Consider the following 17,793-nt stretch of genomic DNA (forward strand, 5'->3'; position numbering starts at 1 on the left):
TCCCCTACCCCACATGTGGTAACTTGCCATGCAACAGAAGGCACGTGGCACAGGTGTTCCCCAGGGACTTTTAGCAGTGGCACAAGGTGCGTCACTGATACTTGTCCCCTGGGGAAGAAAACCTCCGTGCTTGTGTGGATTCAGCCTCTGTGTCCTTTGCCACATGTCAATCTGGAGAAACAACAGGGATTAAGGAAGCCCCTGCATCCTGGGTAAAAGTGTTAGGAGGCAAGGCTACTTCTGCTTCTACTTAAGTGTGTTATAGGAAGTAGTGGGCAAAGATAGCATTTTGGCTGAATTATATCCTTACCCTATGTTGCCCAGCACTGGTGAACCAGCAGAAGGGTGAAAGTAGTCAACCAGGTATAGACCAGGGAAAAATAAATGGCTAAACTGTAATCCCCTAAATCAAATTTGCTTCTTGAGAAGCTCTAGTGACAGCCCCTTACTGAAAGGCTAAGGCAGAATCAAGCCCTAAATGTCTACTATGGAGCCCTGTATTTTGATGATCACTTTCAGGTCAAGATGCAGTATGTGGGAGGATATCCATACTGGAAACTCTCTTACTAGGGCTTTCCCATTGGCTTCAATGGATTTTGTCTCAGACACTAAGAGTTTGCTTTTTTTTTTTCTGGTTTTTTTTAACTCAAAACCTATATAGACAAACAAAAGAATTAAAATTCTTTTTTCTCCATGGAAAAATGGAATAATACTCTAGAAATTGTGTTTTATTTGTCCAACATTTCCCAAGTACTAACAACTGTACTGCTATACACCAATAGTACCCTTCATTTTGAAATAAACACCTGCTTTTGGACATTTACCTGACTTCATTTTTCCAGTCAAACCCATTTCAAAATAACTTCCATGGAAAAAAAATAGGAAAATAGTTATTTTAAGCATGGCACAATAACAGGAAAGCAGCGACAGAAAAATATTACAGTCCCTCCTTCCCTTTTTAAACCATTTCCTTTGCTGAGAATTGTATGGCAAGCTTCAACCTGGAGTGATTTTTTTATGGACAGGTTAGATAAAATTAGGGGCTTAAAAATGGAAATACTTACAGACCCCCTAACAATAATGATATGAGCACTGACACAACAATAAATCACAGAAGCACATTCACATTTTCTGTTGCTGAAGGTGCATGCATGGGAGACCCTCCGATTTAGCAAAGACTCATTCAGCCTCGCTCACCTCACTGGATTCAAATGAGGTGGTAAAGAAGAGGAACAGAGAGGAGGACAGATATGCAGCAGTCCCCACTATCCAGTTCCCCATAATGCCTTTAGAAACAAATTGATGGCTACATTTTTTGCCTTAGAAGAGTAACAGTATCTCCTATAACAACTACTTTGTATGGCTCTGACACTCTATTAACTATGTGCTCTCAGCTCAAAATCTTTTTTCAGATGAGGTGAGGGTGATCACATGAACATGTGTAGGGAATTCTCAAGGCGGGCAGTCTGGGTGCACAGCAGGAATTGAATTTGAATGCTCAGTTCAGGACTTGCAGTAATTTTTATTGGTGAAGGTGACCATTGCTGGAGTTAGCCCCTGCTGCCAGGTTCACAAAACTGCTTGAGCTCTGTCTGTAGCTGCATGTTCAGCTGCCAGGATTTTCAGCACACAGCTGTCATGTAAGGGTACGGTATGCAGTTATGCCCACTTGAAGCCAAATGCCACATTACCTCTGTCTTGCTATAAACCCCAACACTCAGCAAGGTGCCCCACAGAGTATCAATGGTGATCTCTTCTTACTATAATGAATGTACATCTGGAATACAAAGGTTTCCTGATGGATAAGGTCAAACTCTCAGTGTTCATATTACAGTAACTCAGGCTAGATGCAGGTGAAATGATAGAACAAAACATTCATCCAGCAATGGGAAAATTCATCATGCCTATGTTTTCCTCTCCAAAATGATACATTTAATTTTACCCTATCATCCCTCCCACTCAACCAGGGAACACAGCAACTCATGATATGCGTCTGCTTTGTGAACTGCAGCTAGGACAAGGCTTTAACAGTGTGAGGGTGCTAAATACTGTCTTTTAGTTCCAGGCATTGAATAAGGAAAAACAACAGTCAAGGATGAGATATGCAAAGTGATTTACTCAGCATTCTTCAGCCCACAAACAAGTAAAATATCACCAGGCACAATGACATCAGCCAACTTGTTCTCAAGTTGTTCAGAAGTTGCTAGCCCAGAATGTGACAAAAGTCAAAGTGATAACTTCATCTGGAAAGCACTGCTGATCACCACAGTTTAGCAGAAACTGGCTTGCTTCTGTAGATGGTGAAGTTTCCAAAAATGAATCATTGCCAGACTGAAAAATCCCTTTGCAGAGCTTTTTTCATATCAAACCTAAGAATCAGTAACCTCTATGAGATATAACAATCTCCTAAGATTGTGGCTGACCCTGATTATGTGTTTTGTTGCCGGACCAACAGCCCTAAGCTAGTTTGGCCTATGAAATCTAGTAAAGAATGAACCTACACTTATTTTATTTGGGGTATTAGCAAAAGACCTGCCCATTGGACACAAAGATGATTCCTTTCCAAGACATATCACTATTAGACATCTCGACTTCTTTTCCTGATTCCTGCTGAGTTGCAGGAATGAAATGTGGGATTCACTAAGCATTGGGTTCTCACTAAGGTGTGGGACTCTGAGAACACCAGACCCTGGGAATATATCAGAATCACAGCTTGCATTTAAAAAAATAAAAGTTTCTAACCTTTCCAATTATGCAAAAAAGTTTGAAAAATGTAAGCAATGAAAGGATGATTGCCTACAATGGCTGATGTCGGTTGTTTTAAGGTAACATATCACCACCACAATTATTTCTATTACTCCTACAACTGCTGTTTCCTTAGCACCTAGACTCATACCTGAGATCAAGGCTCCATTGTGCTAGACAATTTAATTTAAAATTTAAATAAATAAGGGAAACAAAGAAAAGATTATTAAATCTGCTTTTCACATAAAGAACTGAGGAGAAATATTGTTTTCTCTCAAAAGCTGAACTATCAAGAACTCAGTTTTCATTTGGGCACCAAAATAATCACCTAAATCCTAAAAAGGCAATAAAGTCTCCTATCTTCATAAGTTTAGAAATGGCTATATTTACTAAAAAGACAAAAAAAAAATAAAAAATACCACAGCAAAACCAAACCAAACGCCACACAACTTAATATCCCCTTAGGGTTCATGTACAATTTTGTGAATCACCACACCCACATATAGTTGCAAACTTTGCTCTCTTATCCTTTTGTTCTTTTAGTTTTTCTTGAAAGCACTTGTTGAATCCACTATGCTGTGTGCTTATAGGGTGGAAGCTACATTGTCTTCATATTCTATAAACTATCTATCACATTTATTAACCACATAAATATAAATGACTGGACAGCTGTGTTTAGGGATGGAGACTTTTTTGTCTTAGAAAATTGTCTTTTGTCAGACTGAAAACATTTTGGATAAAGCCACCAATCTTTGCCCCATTTGTTTGTATCAGACAAAAATGAGATTTTTTTTTTTACAGGATTTGCTAGCAGTCCAAATTTTTTTGGACTCACCTATCCACAGGCAATTCCAGATTACATCACGGGAAGTGGAACGCAGGTGTTTCATGTTATTGCCCAGATTTTTCTCCACTACCAGATCTTTGAAAGGGATTGGAAATATGCCAAAAAGTTTGTTGTACTGTAAAAGTCTTGGCAAGACATTCTACAAAGTTACAAATGGCAAGCTTTGGCTGGCCAAAGGATATCCATTTATTATAGGACTCTATAAAAGGTGGTGTATTTTTAGGTATACATGGAGAAAGAATGGATTCTGGTTGTGGGTTACTCTGACTTCATTTCTTCAGTTTGCACATAGTCTAATAATATAAGAACTGAATGTCTGGAGTATTTTTTGGACTTGAAAGGAGAAATGAGTCTGATGCTGTTAATTTAGCAGTCAAGGCTTTTATTTTAGGTCTGGAGGGTCTAGGTTCAACTCCTGGTGATAACCAAAATTAGGATCTTATGTTTGCTTCAGGTTCTGCATTTGTCTGCTAATATATCCTAATTGAAACCAAGATCCTGTTATGGAATGATGTAAGTGGAAAAACAGGAAGAAGTATAGTGCAAATAAGGAATATTGCTTAACTCACAAATAGTTACATTCCCTAGTTCTCTCTATAGAGCTCGGAGTTTCCACCTACTAATGAGCTCTGGACAAATTTTACTATCTAGTCCTCATGTGATATTCTAAGCTTCTTGCCTCAGGGGATTGATAAAGATTTGTTTTTCTTCTATAAAAGGAAGGACTGTATTTCTTTCTTCTGAAAGCACATTTTATTCACTTGTCCTCTTATAACAAGGCATTGGTTTCCCAGCTTTATTGGTCTAAGGAAAAAGGGTTTTTTTTAAACCACCCAAATTCTCTTAGAACTTTTTGAAACTGCAAATTCCTATAAGGGAGTTTCCTATCATAGGCAAGTAAGGTTTTCTACATGGTTTAAATTCCTATCCTCAGAGGTATAATTTGTTTGTAGGCATGAAGAAAATCAATCAATTGTACTATAGCAGATGAAAATGGTAAACATCTAACATGAATATGATTCACCATATGCTTACAATGTCAGGACTCTCAGCAATGCAGGAATCAAACAATTATACTGGATTGGAGGGTCAGGAAAAAACATTAACGAAAATATTTTAAGTTCAACAGTTGTGGCTCATTTCTAATCTCTAATGCGTGGGCTTGCATTTCTGTGCATCTTGGAAAATATACTTCTGGGCATGGGTGTGAAAGCACAATCATGGATTTTTCATGATACCTGGTGTTATGCATTTGAGTATTTGAGATTAGATTTGAGCCTTTAGTCTCTTTCAAGTGCTTAAATAACTGCCTCTCTAGGCTCAAGCCAAATCAGACTCAAGAAGTAGCGGCAGCAGCATTTTAAAATGGATTTTCAGAATTCTCTTTCTGGATGTATTTCATATTTATCTCTTTTCAGATCAGATAGGAGGTGCTCTGACTCACACATTTAACATCAGTGCTCAGCTTTGAGTCATGCCCTTATATTTGCATGACCTCTCTTGTCCAAAAGGAGAGGTAAAAAAAAAAAAAAAAGAGAGAGAAAAGTATCAAAATGTCTAAAATCATTTAGGGGCCAAAAAGCTATTTTCCCCAAAGACATTCTACGTGTTCTTGATAAATTTTGAAGCATGTTTTCTTATTCAACCTTCAGTAAGTTCTTCTCTTTGACTGATCTAGTTATTTGATGAACTCTTATTGTCAGATTTCCATCTAAATGCCATGTCTGTTCAGTGTTCACCACACAATACAACCTGAAACTCCGTGGGATACCCAGCATTATACCCAATCACATGATCTTTACAGCTAGACTGGGGATGAGAAGATGTTTTTATTATGCTCTGTGTCCGAATTTCAAGTGCTTAGTTGATAAGCACCTGATAAGTGATCATGAAAATGTACCAGTACATACAAAATATACTCACCCATCCTTTACCATGACAATGGAAGAAAAAGGAAAATCTAATTTTTTATTTGGGAAGTTCATTTTGTTTCCCTAAATATAAGAGAGAGTGAAATTTGATTGCTTTTTGTCTGTCATTGTCTTCAAAGATCAGGCTCTAATGATGTTTTTTTTTTACCCCTTACCTGAGACTGGCAAGTATCATTATTTCCTGTCTCTGGATCACAAAAACTCATTGCTTTCTGTTGAAATTTTGCTTTTTTCTGCTGGAAAAAAACTGGACATGTGGAAAAAAGAACATTTTTGATTTGAAAATGTTGCAATGATCCTGCAGTAGAGTTGAAAGTCAGATGGCTCATACACTAATTCTCTATGAACCAGGTTTTTCAGACCGACTGTCTGTCACACTGCAATGCAGGATGGACTTCTGTGATGAATGATGGTGTTGCAATGTAAGAAGAAATAGTGATGCATCACGCGAGCTGTATTCCAGGCAGTGCACATGACTCCTAAAGGAGAATGAAGCACCTAAATTACGTCAGTTATATATACCAGCCATGTTATTCCACCTGCTATTTGGTATGTTTATGGGGGGGAGGGGGGGTTATTAAAAGAAGTTGCAATTTTCCATTTTTCCATAAGAAACATTATTTTATGACCAAATTAAAGATACCTCTAAAGCTGAGTTTAGTGGATAAATTGAGATTTGTAGAAAAAATCAACTTCAATGAAAGATGTTAAGGTATTCCAAGAAATTCAATTTAGCAGGATGAGCTGTTGGATAACATTTTCTTAGTTTCTCAAGGAACTCTCCAAAAATATTTATTCCTTCACTACTGAATCAAACATAGCCTTCTAATCAGAAGGGGGAGGGGAGGCATATTTGAAATAGTTTCAACACAAATTTAAAACAAACTGATTTTTGGAAGGTCCAAATAAATATTTTTCTCCCTTTTCTCATTATTGCATGATACGGTACTGCTTGATTTTTAACAGAAGTAGGATTAGTGCTGTATTGCAACAAAAGCTCTTCTCATGGTGTTTTCAGACTTGGCCAAACCCAGGAATTAGTGGAAATCCTTGTGAGAATGTCTGCTTATTTCCAGCCCAATGAGATTTGGAAAAGTATTCAAACTTTTGGATGTTTAACTAAACCTTGAAACCTTTGGGGATTGTCACATTGGGAACTGTGATAACTGCAGGTTTTATTATATGCCTTTCTCCTGCTATTTAATGTCCAATTAATTTCATGATAGGATACATTAAAAAAAGATACTTCTTATATGAAGGAGGGTAGCACTGTTTCTCCGTTGTTTGTTGTCAGGTTGCAGGGGCTAGCCTAAACCAAAAGTAAAGATTTAGAATGACTTAATTTCAGTTAGGATTTAGAGGAGAATTAAGTAACAAGTTAAAATCCTGTTTCAAGTGATGACCTCAAGCCTTTAAACCCCATCCCCATACACGTGCTTTTTTTTTTCTTTTTAAAGGAAACCCAAACATGGCCCTGGGGAACAAACATCTCTCTGACCCATATAAAAGTCAAGTCACAGTGCCAACATATGGAAATTATTTTCCTCTTGAACATGTCTTGCTAAAGAGATGGCTGAAAATAGTGTACTGTTTGCTAGTAGTCCTCTTGATAAGAACACTCCTTGTTGTAATGACAAAATAGCACTAAAGAGCACGGTTACAGCACAATCATTTGTCCCATTACAGTTGTCCATGGAAATCTACCTTTGCCAATTGCTACTGTAGGAATAGAAGGTGAAGTATGCAGAGGGTTCATACTTGGACTTGTGTATTTAACTGCTACCTAAACTCTATTTAAGGATTTGTGGGAGGAGACTTTTAAAGTTATTAGGCCCCTAATTCCTATTGAATTCACTGGGAGATGGACATCTAAAAACCTTTGAAAATCTGATCCAGTCATCAAACAGACTATATGAGAAGTCCCATTGACTAGAATGGAACTATTGATGGATCAAAAGATAAGAGCAATCTTAAGTGCTTGGTTGGATCATAGGCAGGGAAGATTCTTTGAGTAGCTGTGATATCTTTTATTAGACCAACCGAGTAGTCGGAACAAAGTTCTTTGCAAGCTTTTGGGCGCAGTCACCCTTCTTCAGGCATAGGGAGTCTCTGCTGGTTGGATCATGGCTTTAAAGGAGTGCCTTCCAGAAATACTTAAAGTAGAAAGGACCTCTATACAGAAAAAAGGTTTCAATCTACCACTGACAGTGTTCATAGATTTCATCCATGCAGAGTGTTTTGCCAGACCTGGGTATAAAAAACAAAGAGTATCATTCAACGCAGCATGGTTTTGGCTCGTAGACAAAAGGAAGAGCATATGGGGCAAAAAAGGATATAGCAAGCTTTGTTAAAGAGTTGTACATGCTTCAGAATATATAAAGAACATGTAAAATATCCTTGATGAAAGTAGATTTTTGGCCCCTAAATCATTTTAGACATTTTGCTGCTACTTTTTTTTTCCTCTCTCTTTTTGGACAAAAGAAATCATTCAAAGACTTGTTCACTAAGGCTCAGAAGGAGCCTGGATATCTATAATTCTTGACTGTCTGCCCTTTATTTTATATCACACAGAAGCCAGATCAGACTTTAATGCACATGGAACCCTAAATTGTTGGACCTCTTGATTTCTAGGAGGGATCTAGAAATGTAAAGGAGGACTCAACTTGAATATTTCCAGCTCTTTGCATTTGGAAGAGAGCCTTTTGATAGGGTGAATGTATTTCTACACCTTTGTAAACACTATACAATATTCACTATCCTCTCTTCAGCTGTTAGGACTGGCTTTGGGTTTGTAAAAGGCCAAACACACAAAAGGCTCCTTTTGATCAAAGATGGGGGAAGATGGGCAGTGTACATCTCATCCTGAATCTGGTCATAGTGGGACTATTGCAAAGTAGCATCATGCAGCGAAGCTGACACTGTCGGTTACCTTAAGTAGGAGGCTCAGCAGTATGAGAAACAACCTAGTTTAACGGGATTCCTACGTTTTTATCATGGTTCCAGAACTGAATGTTCAAATCAATTAACTTTCTTGCTTTAGTTTTCTCAACAATGGGTGCATCTACAGATGTGTTTTACCGTGGAATAGCCTAATTAGTAGGGTTGTACAAAGCTTCAGTTGCTGATTCGATTCACAGGAGATTTGGCCCGATTTGGTGGCCGAATCTCTGAATCCAAATCAAATCAGGAGACCAATAAAAAGGTCTGAATTGATTCAAAGTCTCCAAATGGATTCAGAAAAGATTCGAAGGAGATTTGGAGATTCGGGCAGTCCCCACTTGCTGCCACAGGAAACTGGACCCAGATTCCATACCGGTAAGTAGGGGGTGAGGGGCAGGGGCTGGAGGAGGGGGGAGCAGACCATGGGGGGGATCCCCACCAGGTGCCATCCCCTGCCTGCTTCCACAGTCCCCGTGAGTGCCCACCAACCCCCACTTGCCCTCCCAGCTCCGTCAATGGCTGCCCTGACCAGCCCCAGCGTCCCAGCACTTAGAAAAAAAAAAGCCCCACATTCATCAGCTGCTGCAGGAGCCATCAGGGCCTCTGGGGGCTTGTGGCAGAGCCCCCCCATGCAGTGAGAGGTAGTGGGAGGCAGCAGGGATCACCCCCCCTGCTTGGCAGAAGCTGGTGAATGTAGGGCTTTTTTTTTTAAGTGCTGGGACCCTGGGGCTGGGCAGGGCAGCCATTGACAGGGATGGGAGAGCAGCAGGGGGCTGAAGGATCATGGCAGAGCCCCTCCAAGCAATGCAGGGCAGTGAGGGGCAGTGAGAGACAAAGGGGATCACCACCATGCTTTGCAGGAGCCGGTGAGAGTGGGGCTTTTTTTTTTCTTTTTAAGTGCCAGGATGCTGGGGCAGGGCGGGGCAGCCATTGACAGGGCTGGGAGAATGCCCAGAGGATGGGGACTGTTCGATTCAGAGATTTATGCTGATTTGGTGGCGGCCAAATCTCTGAATCAGATTTGGCTGAATTGATTTGGGACAGTGATTCGAATAACCAAATCAAATCACTGTCCTCCGAATCAGCTGAATCTGAATCCAAAGTGATTTTGCACAGCCACTTCACACAGGCCTACTAATTAGCTCTATAGTAAAGCATCACCATTTACTAGGGGTGTGCAAAATGGACTGTATTTGATTTGAATTTGGATTCGGCCTGAATCAGGGACAGTGATTCGACTCGTTGATTTAGATCACTGTCCCAATTCGATTTGGCTGAATCTGAATCTGAAGATTCGATGCTGATTCAGAGAATCAGTGATTTGGCCACAGACACAGCTTTAAATGTTTTTTCTACATACCTCAAGGTACCAGTCATGGCTCGTGAATGCTGCGATGGTGGGGCAGATAGAGCATCCTGCGGGGGGGGGGGGGGACCCACATGCTTAGTGCCAAAAGTGAAAGTGGACTAGAAGTACCTCTGCTCCACTTCCAGGTCCACCGCCAAGCGCACAGGGGACTCCCCCATGCCTCCCTGGCTTGGCAATAGGCCATGGGGGGATCCCAGGTACCCCTCCAGACCCAGGAGATACCAGTCACCAAGCTGGGGGGGGGGGGTCCCTGGCATGCTCCCCGGTGGACCTGGAAGTGCTTCTGGTCCACTTCAGGGTCCACTGCCGAGTGTGCTGGGGACCCCCCATGCACTCCCGTGGGATCTTTCCAAATCCCTCTGATTTGATTCAGAGAGATTAAAAGGTCTGCTGATCTGATTCAGATTTGGAAATTCTGCCACTGAATGGGGCCGAATCTCTACCGAATCAAAAAAGCGATCAAGCTGTTCACCAGAGTGCCCCAAGGGATGACAAGATTGAATGGTCACAAACTCTGCCACGACTGATTCAGGCTGGACATAAGAAAGAACTTCTTCACTCCAAGCCCCCAAGGTTTGGAATAGACTGCTGCCGGAGGCGGTTCAAGCACCCACTTTGAACGCCTTCAAGACACATTTAGATGCTTATCTTGCTGGGATCCTATGACTCCAGCTGACTTCCCGCCCCTGGGGCAGGGTGCTGGACTCGATGATCCTCCGGGGTCCCTTCCAGCCCAAATGTCTATGAAATCTATGAAATCAAGCTTTGCACTGCCATTTACACATGTGTTGGTTTTAGGGCACAGTAAATTAATTCAACCCAGTGTAAGATAGTATTATCAGAGACAGTACTATCTTATGGCAGAGTCATTTACTGTGCTGCAATGCACATTTGGATGGTGACCAGAACAGCAGCACTTTGAGCCAGGGTGGAGCAGCCCCAGAATAGTAGCAGGCTTTGTAGTTTCTGCATTCTTGTGCCCCAGACAGCCCCTCTACCACCCAGGGCTGACCCCCTAAGCTTGCTGCCAGCCCAGGGCTGCTCTGCCCTGGCTCAAAGTGCTGTTATCCTGGGCACACATATAGACGCTGTGCCTGGGAGCAGTGTACTCCAGCACAAACTACTCCAGAATTTATCACATTGCATTAATTGCATGTGTAGATACACCCTGTAAAGTGGAAATGTAATTACCTACCTACAGAGCTGGAAGAATTATGATGACAAAGTAGGCAGTGATGATAGGGCCCTCATAGTACATATGCCTTCTGTCCAGCTGGATATTTGTCCCTTTTTCAATGGTGATGGACTGCAACACAAGAGACTAGGCTCATCTGCAGATGCTAGAGAGAAGAAGATTCTTCCTAACACAGACATGACTCAGGTACAGTGTGAGACAAGTAAAGGTGGCATATGCCCCAAAGCATCCTCTCTCTTTTTCTAACATCCCACTAAAATCTCTCAGCCAGTCCCTTGCAGCCTGCTATAAAAATGTCAAGCAGGAATTGCTCATGATTTTAGGTGTGGATTGGGAGAGAAAGGAGTACAGTGAAAAACAATTTTGCATTTTTGTCCAAACTGCATATTCTAACTCTAAAATGGAAAGATATTAAAAGAAAATCCTCATTCATGTGACATAATATCTGATGCATCTATGTTCCTTTAAAAAGGTCCTCTTCACATACACGGGTTCTCTTTTGGTTACTCAACCACATTGGCTAATTTCTTTGTTTTCATTAATTTTCCTTTCTCAGTATTAATAACTGTATAAAACAGTATAGTTATCCATCTTTCAGTATTTCCCACAATGACATGGGATAGGACTTCATAGGACACTAAATCCAAATTTCCCATATCAGAGGCATCTTTGTCATACAATCCTGTTCATATACATATATATCATAAATTACTTACTTAGGCCTGCCCTCTTTCTACTGGCTCTACCCTCTTTGAAGCGAACAAACAAAGGGTTACTACTCAGACGCTGGAAAAAAAAAAGAGGTTGATTAACCATGGGCATGCATAATTTATATGTCGTTTGAGCATCCTGTGAAAATGGGCCAACAATGTTTTTTATAAATTGGACTCTATGAATTCTAAATTATATTTAGCATTTATTATTGCTGGAGAAGCTGTAGCAAAGTGACACTATTTATATATTCTGACTCAGTTTCCTTTTACCTAGCCAATTTAAATTTTAAGGTCTCTCTTCTTCCCGCATCTTTTCGTCTGTCTTCTCTTTAGGCTGCTAGTATACTGTACACGTCCTTACTGAAGTGCTGGGTTTGGTTTGTTATAGCAAAACCAGAGTTTGGATTTGTTTCAGAATTCCAGGACTCCACGGTAAGGAAACTAGGAAGAGGTACCTTGCAAGCTTCATCTTATCAGAGGTAGCATGTTGACTGTGCTATGACAAACCCTGCATGTGCCTTTAAGAAACAAAAATTAATGCAAAGCTTATTACAATCCTGGTGGTTGCTAACGCTTTCTCTCTTCCACTGTCCAAGTGTCTGAATTTCAGCTTCAGATGAGTGTGGCCTGCTGGGATTTGAGCTGCCAGTTTAATTAGTGTTCAGTAATTTCAATAATGAGTGACAATTCATTGGGGCTTTTAGGTTGGTCTTCTGTTCAGAAGCAAATCAATAATCCACAGTTTTTCCCCTTCTTTAAAGACAAGAAAGTGGCATGTGAGTTACATCAGATGAGAGAAAATAAATGAGGAAAAGCACAAGTCCCTCAGTAACTTGAGAGGCAATTGGCTTTAATGGTGTGGGCAGCCTCCCTGGTTTGTTGATGTTATTGGATGAACAGAAAGGTCATTAGTATCTGGAAAGGGGCTCCTAAGATTCTCACAGTAAACAATTTGCCCTGGCTGTAACCATAGTGATTTGGGTAAATGAACACAGGTATACGGATTACTACTGTATTCCCTAGGCTGCCTATATTATTGCCTCAGAAGATATAAAAACAATTGAGGCTAATTGTATGAGAGTGAGTTTATTACAAACATAAATGGAAGGGGAAAAGAAACCAGATATATTGTTCAGAAGCTTTTTTTTAATCTCTTAATTTTATATGTACACATGTACATATATACAACGTACAATATATTTGTCGGAGAGCAATGTAGCTATATACACGCACACATGTACTATGTGTATTTGTCTTGCATCCAACTTTAATTTAGCTCCATAGCTGTGCTGAGCTTATTCTTCATTGTTTAGGAGAAAGAAACGGTTCTTTCTAGATATTGTTTTGCTTGAATCTAGTGCCTCAATGCATTTGAACATGGAGTTTTGAGTAGATAGTCATCTTGCAAAAATGCTATAAGAATTCTACAGTTACATACTTTTTACCCTCCTTCATGGCTGGAAACTGAACAAAACGGAATGAGTTGAAAGTGAAGAAAAACACATTTATCTCATCTAAGGTATGGTCAGGTTTACCAGCCAATCACCGCGAAAGTCACCTATGTTTCCATTGGTATCCTGCCAGTATATAGTAGCTGCATTTTTTAAAAGTTGCATTGCTATCTTTTGTTACAGCAACAAAGAACCACTCTTCATGAAGTGTTGTGATTTGCAGTATACAAACCCATTAAAAAAACACAAATGAAATCCCCAGCTGGGAAGGTCAAGTCTAATGAGGTGGGCTGTTGTGAGGAGTGGTAACTCACAGCATCCCCCATGTAGGCCAGAGGTGATTCCAAGTGAACAGCTGCTTATAATTATTATAATCTGACACTTTTCATCTACCTCAGGTGCTATTTTTTTCTCACAAGAGAGCAGATTAATTGTATATCAACTGATATACATAAAAAAGAGGTTGATAGAAAGCTTAATAAAGTAACATTAAATAGGCGATCCCACTGAAATTCTAATGTGTATATTCTTAATTAAATTCCCTTGTACTGTACAGTAATTCAGGTGCATTTGGATTCCTTTTTCCTCCACTGAATATAAAGTTTAAAATTATTGTTGCTATGAAACTGAAGGCAAATATGAAGGGAAAAAACCCTGCAAACCTGACCCACATAGGCCTCTCTTATGGAGAAGAAAAAAAAAAATCAGTTAATGCTACATCTCTCATTCTGCACTGTGTCTACACAGACCCTCCGTATTCTAATGCTAAAGAATACGCTCTCCCATTAGAATTTCAATAGAACCCTGCTCCCAGGTGAAAAGGCAATATCCACATTAAAATGAAGATATTATTAAAAAAAGTACCATGTGCAGCAGTCTATTGACATCACTCTGGAGGGAAACTGTTGATTTAAAGGAGGATAGGTATCTGGATAGCTACTTAAATTGAACATTTAATGGTAATAATTCAGCCGTTATTTAGTAGTACACATGAATTAAATCATGCAAACTCACTTTACAGAATGTCTTTTTTAACAAACAGCAAACATGTAAACCAATATTGCACAGGGTATGAACTATTCTAATTAAGCCTGCTTTCCAAATATTGCCAGAGTATTATTAAATTGCACGGTTCATTTTGTAATGAAAATTTATTTTCAAAAGCATATTTAGCATTATATACAATGTTTAATCATATACATTTAGTGCCAACTGCTGAAAAATGAATGGAGCCTTATGAGTCCCATGACATTTCCTGAATGAAATGAGACACTCACGGGGCTTGCAAAAGATTTCACTCTTGGCCTATCGAGACCCTGCTATCTTTCAGTGGTTGGCACTGTGTGTTTAGTAGGCATGTATAAGTAATGGTGAACCTGAAAATGTTTGGAGGTTAATACCATGTGTCCTTCTGTGCTAGGGTTGCACAGGCCTAGAGTATGTTCATGTTAAAGACTTTACTTGCTCATTATAGTATGTTTAGTTAGCTGTGGTTTGATCATCCTCTACAATAGGGCTGTTCAACTTCAGACTGCCCTGGCCTGCAAGGGCTGCAAGGCCACCTGAGTTCTTGCCACATGCAGCCCCTTTGCTGAGCAAGCAGCACAACCCTCCCCACTGCCACTGCTCCTCAAGCCCTACCCACTGCCACTACTACATGTGCTCTCCTCCCTCCCCCACTGACACATGAGTAGCACAAGTCCCCTTCTCCTCCCCCCACTGCTGCCAATATAGGGGTGATCCCTCTGTACCCACCCATATAAGCCCCAATGGCACCCCACCAAATGGGGATCTCACCCTACCTTCTTCTGCCTCTTGAACAGCATAAACCCACAGCCACAGGATATCAGTTGGGTAACACTACACCAAAACATCAAATGTTTATCCAATTGACTGGTAAAAAATGAACTCCTGAAGGTATACAGTGATTTGTGCTATTGCATCTTATGGAGCTTCACAGTCATTCCAGTTCAGTGGCAGTTTGACCCATATTGGAACACCATGGTGAGCCCTTTTCAGTAACTCCTCCATGCAAAGTGGAACACTATATCTATTGCTCCTAGAAAAAACACTATTTATATACTCCTACATAGGCCAAAATACTGAGCTTATTGGGTGTGCCCAGACAAGAGCACACGTGCCTCTTGCAGCATCTCAAAGCCCTTTGAAACACTGCAAGAAGCACGTGCAGGAACCAAAAAACATTCCACATGCTGCAAATTTGCCAATAATTAGGGGCTGGGGGGGGACTGAAGCCCCCCGATCACTGCCTTATCCAGTCCCAGCCCGCAACTGCCCCCCAAACCCCTGCATCACTGCTCCACCCATCCCCATCCCCATCCCCTGCCTGCCCCCGAGAGCCCCCCCCCCGCCTTGCTACCTTTCCTGGCCCCAGCATCCTGGCAAAAAAAAGAAGCTCTGCACTCACTGGTAGTAGCAGTTGCTGTGGGGGTTACTGGGGCTTTGTGACAGAGTCCCTCCCCCCGCACCAGAGCCCCCCCACCATGGGGCCCGGCACCATTCAGCCCCAGCAGCCCTATCTGCCTGACAGTGCACAGAGCCACACAGTGCCCTACCAACCTGGGCTGCACCTGTGGAATGGGGCAGTGGCCATGCAGGTGCCAGGTGGCCAGGGCCTGTCCCCACTGCCCTGTGCTGTGTGGGTGAGGGGGCTCTGCCAGTGATTGCAGGGCTTTTATTTATTTATTCTTATTGCTGGGATGCTGGGACTGGGCAGGGCAGCAATGGGGGCGGGGCTCAAGGGGCAGGTGGAAGATGGGGCCAGCAGGGGCCATCCCATGGCCCCCTCCCCCTTCCTCCAGCCATCTCCTCCCCCTGCATACCAACCAGGAGGCCCCAGAGATCCCAACAGTAGCTGCTACTGCCAGTGAGTGCGGGGCTTTTATTTATTTATTTTTTAAACTGCTACTGCCAGTGAATGCTAGGACACTGGGGCTGGGTAGGGCAGCCATTGGGGGTCTGGAGGTGTATGCAGGGGATGGGGATGGGTGAGGCAACTATCAGGGGTCTGGAAGTGCAAGCAGGGGGTGGAGCCGGGTGGGGCAGACATTGTGGGGGCTGCAGGAGCCAGCAGGGAATGGGGCCAGCTGGGGCAGCAATCCAGGGGGCTGGGGGAGCAAGCAGAGGTGGGGCACGTGGGCCCTGAAAGGGGGTGGTAGCTCTTGCAGGGCCATGTGCCTCATGTTGGGGGACTGTAGCCCTGTGGAGGGCAGGGGGGGGGGGGCAGTGTTACACAAATTGCCAATTGCTCAAATCACAAGCAAGACTTTATAAGGGAGATAAGGCAGAATGCCACGTTTATTGATTACATGAGTTAGACATAGAGGTTCTGACACACCATCCATACAAACACACAGAAAACACCATGCACATCATCACAGACTGACATACATACACACAAAACAACCTTTCTATGCATACAGACAGACACCAGATATAGTTACCAGCAATAGTTGCTCAATGCTAATGTGGGGTGGCCGACCCCGTATTTACTGAGTAGCTGAGATGTTGTAGCTGATGATGGTGGTGAGCTGGAGCAAGGTGAGAAGCAGGCGTGCCTGTGCTCCGGAAGGAAGACAGAAGATTTCTCACCCAACTTAGCATCATTTGGCACCATATATATGGTTTTCAGTTTCTGTTTTACTTCTTTGGGTTTTTCCATGCTTAATCTATGTTTCTAGCAGCTGCTCTACAGCCGTCTTTTCCTTATCTCACATCAAGGTCACTACAGTTGTAAAAGATGGGTCTCAGCCTTGAAGTTGCCCACATGGCAGCATTTCTGCTTCAGTTATCTCCTTTGTGCCCTCAAGCTTCAAAGGGATTCTTCAGCTGTTCATTAGTTAGTTGCTGGCTGGTGGTTTACACCTCTGGCACCTTATTGCTTACATAAACAATTAAATCCTCTCTCCTTTTCTCATGCAAACTCCCATTCACTCTTCACTCACCGCTTGCCCATATCTTTCTCATGCCCAGGGCATACAAAGTTCATTCACTTGTGTCAAGCTGGAAGCATCATATAATATAGTCAAGCAGCTACCTTTTAAAAGACAGGAATCAAATTATTACATTCATTTGCTCAAATCAACTATACTAAGAAAAAAGTTTAACCAAATGCTACAGCACTCTGTGAGCTGTGTAAGGGGGCTGCACCCTGCAGGGGGCAGGGGACCCACCCCTCCTGAGCAGCCCTTCCCACAGTCCCTCATGATCCACCCATACCTCCACAACCACCCACATCCCCCCACCCCTCTTCCCACCCCACTTCTGCAAACCCCATATCCCCCCAGCAGTATGCCCAGCTGCCAGACAGGATGAGACCTGCTGGCAGGAGCTATGGCTCCTGCCATAGTTTGCATGGCTATGACTGCCGGGGCAGCTGTCCCCACATCCTGATCAGTGAAGGGGTCAGGGGGAGCTCTAACTGTGCTATGGTAAGAAAACCAAAGGCAAACAGCAAAACATATAGGTATTTAGAATTCATTTTATTATGATGATAGAGACACTGGTGGGCTTCCAAATTGCTTTAACACTGTAGATATATCAATAAAACATTGCCCAATTGATCACTGTCTCTCTGTCTCT

The 17,793-nt window shown here is 42.0% G+C and overlaps 1 long non-coding RNA gene across 1 annotated transcript; it reads right to left on the reverse strand.

Annotated features, from left to right (window-relative positions):
* Positions 1 to 7,337: 7,337 nt before the first annotated feature.
* LOC109282070 (uncharacterized) lies at positions 7,338 to 17,010 on the reverse strand. The gene is made up of 4 exons (XR_002088951.2): positions 16,656 to 17,010; positions 11,744 to 11,813; positions 11,028 to 11,172; positions 7,338 to 7,770 (listed from the first exon to the last, which is right to left on the reverse strand). It is a non-coding gene; the product is annotated as an uncharacterized LOC109282070 (long non-coding RNA).
* Between the last annotated feature and the right edge of the window lie 783 nt (positions 17,011 to 17,793).

This window comes from Alligator mississippiensis, chromosome 6, assembly GCF_030867095.1.
Source record: "Alligator mississippiensis isolate rAllMis1 chromosome 6, rAllMis1, whole genome shotgun sequence".
NCBI lineage: Eukaryota > Metazoa > Chordata > Crocodylia > Alligatoridae > Alligator > Alligator mississippiensis.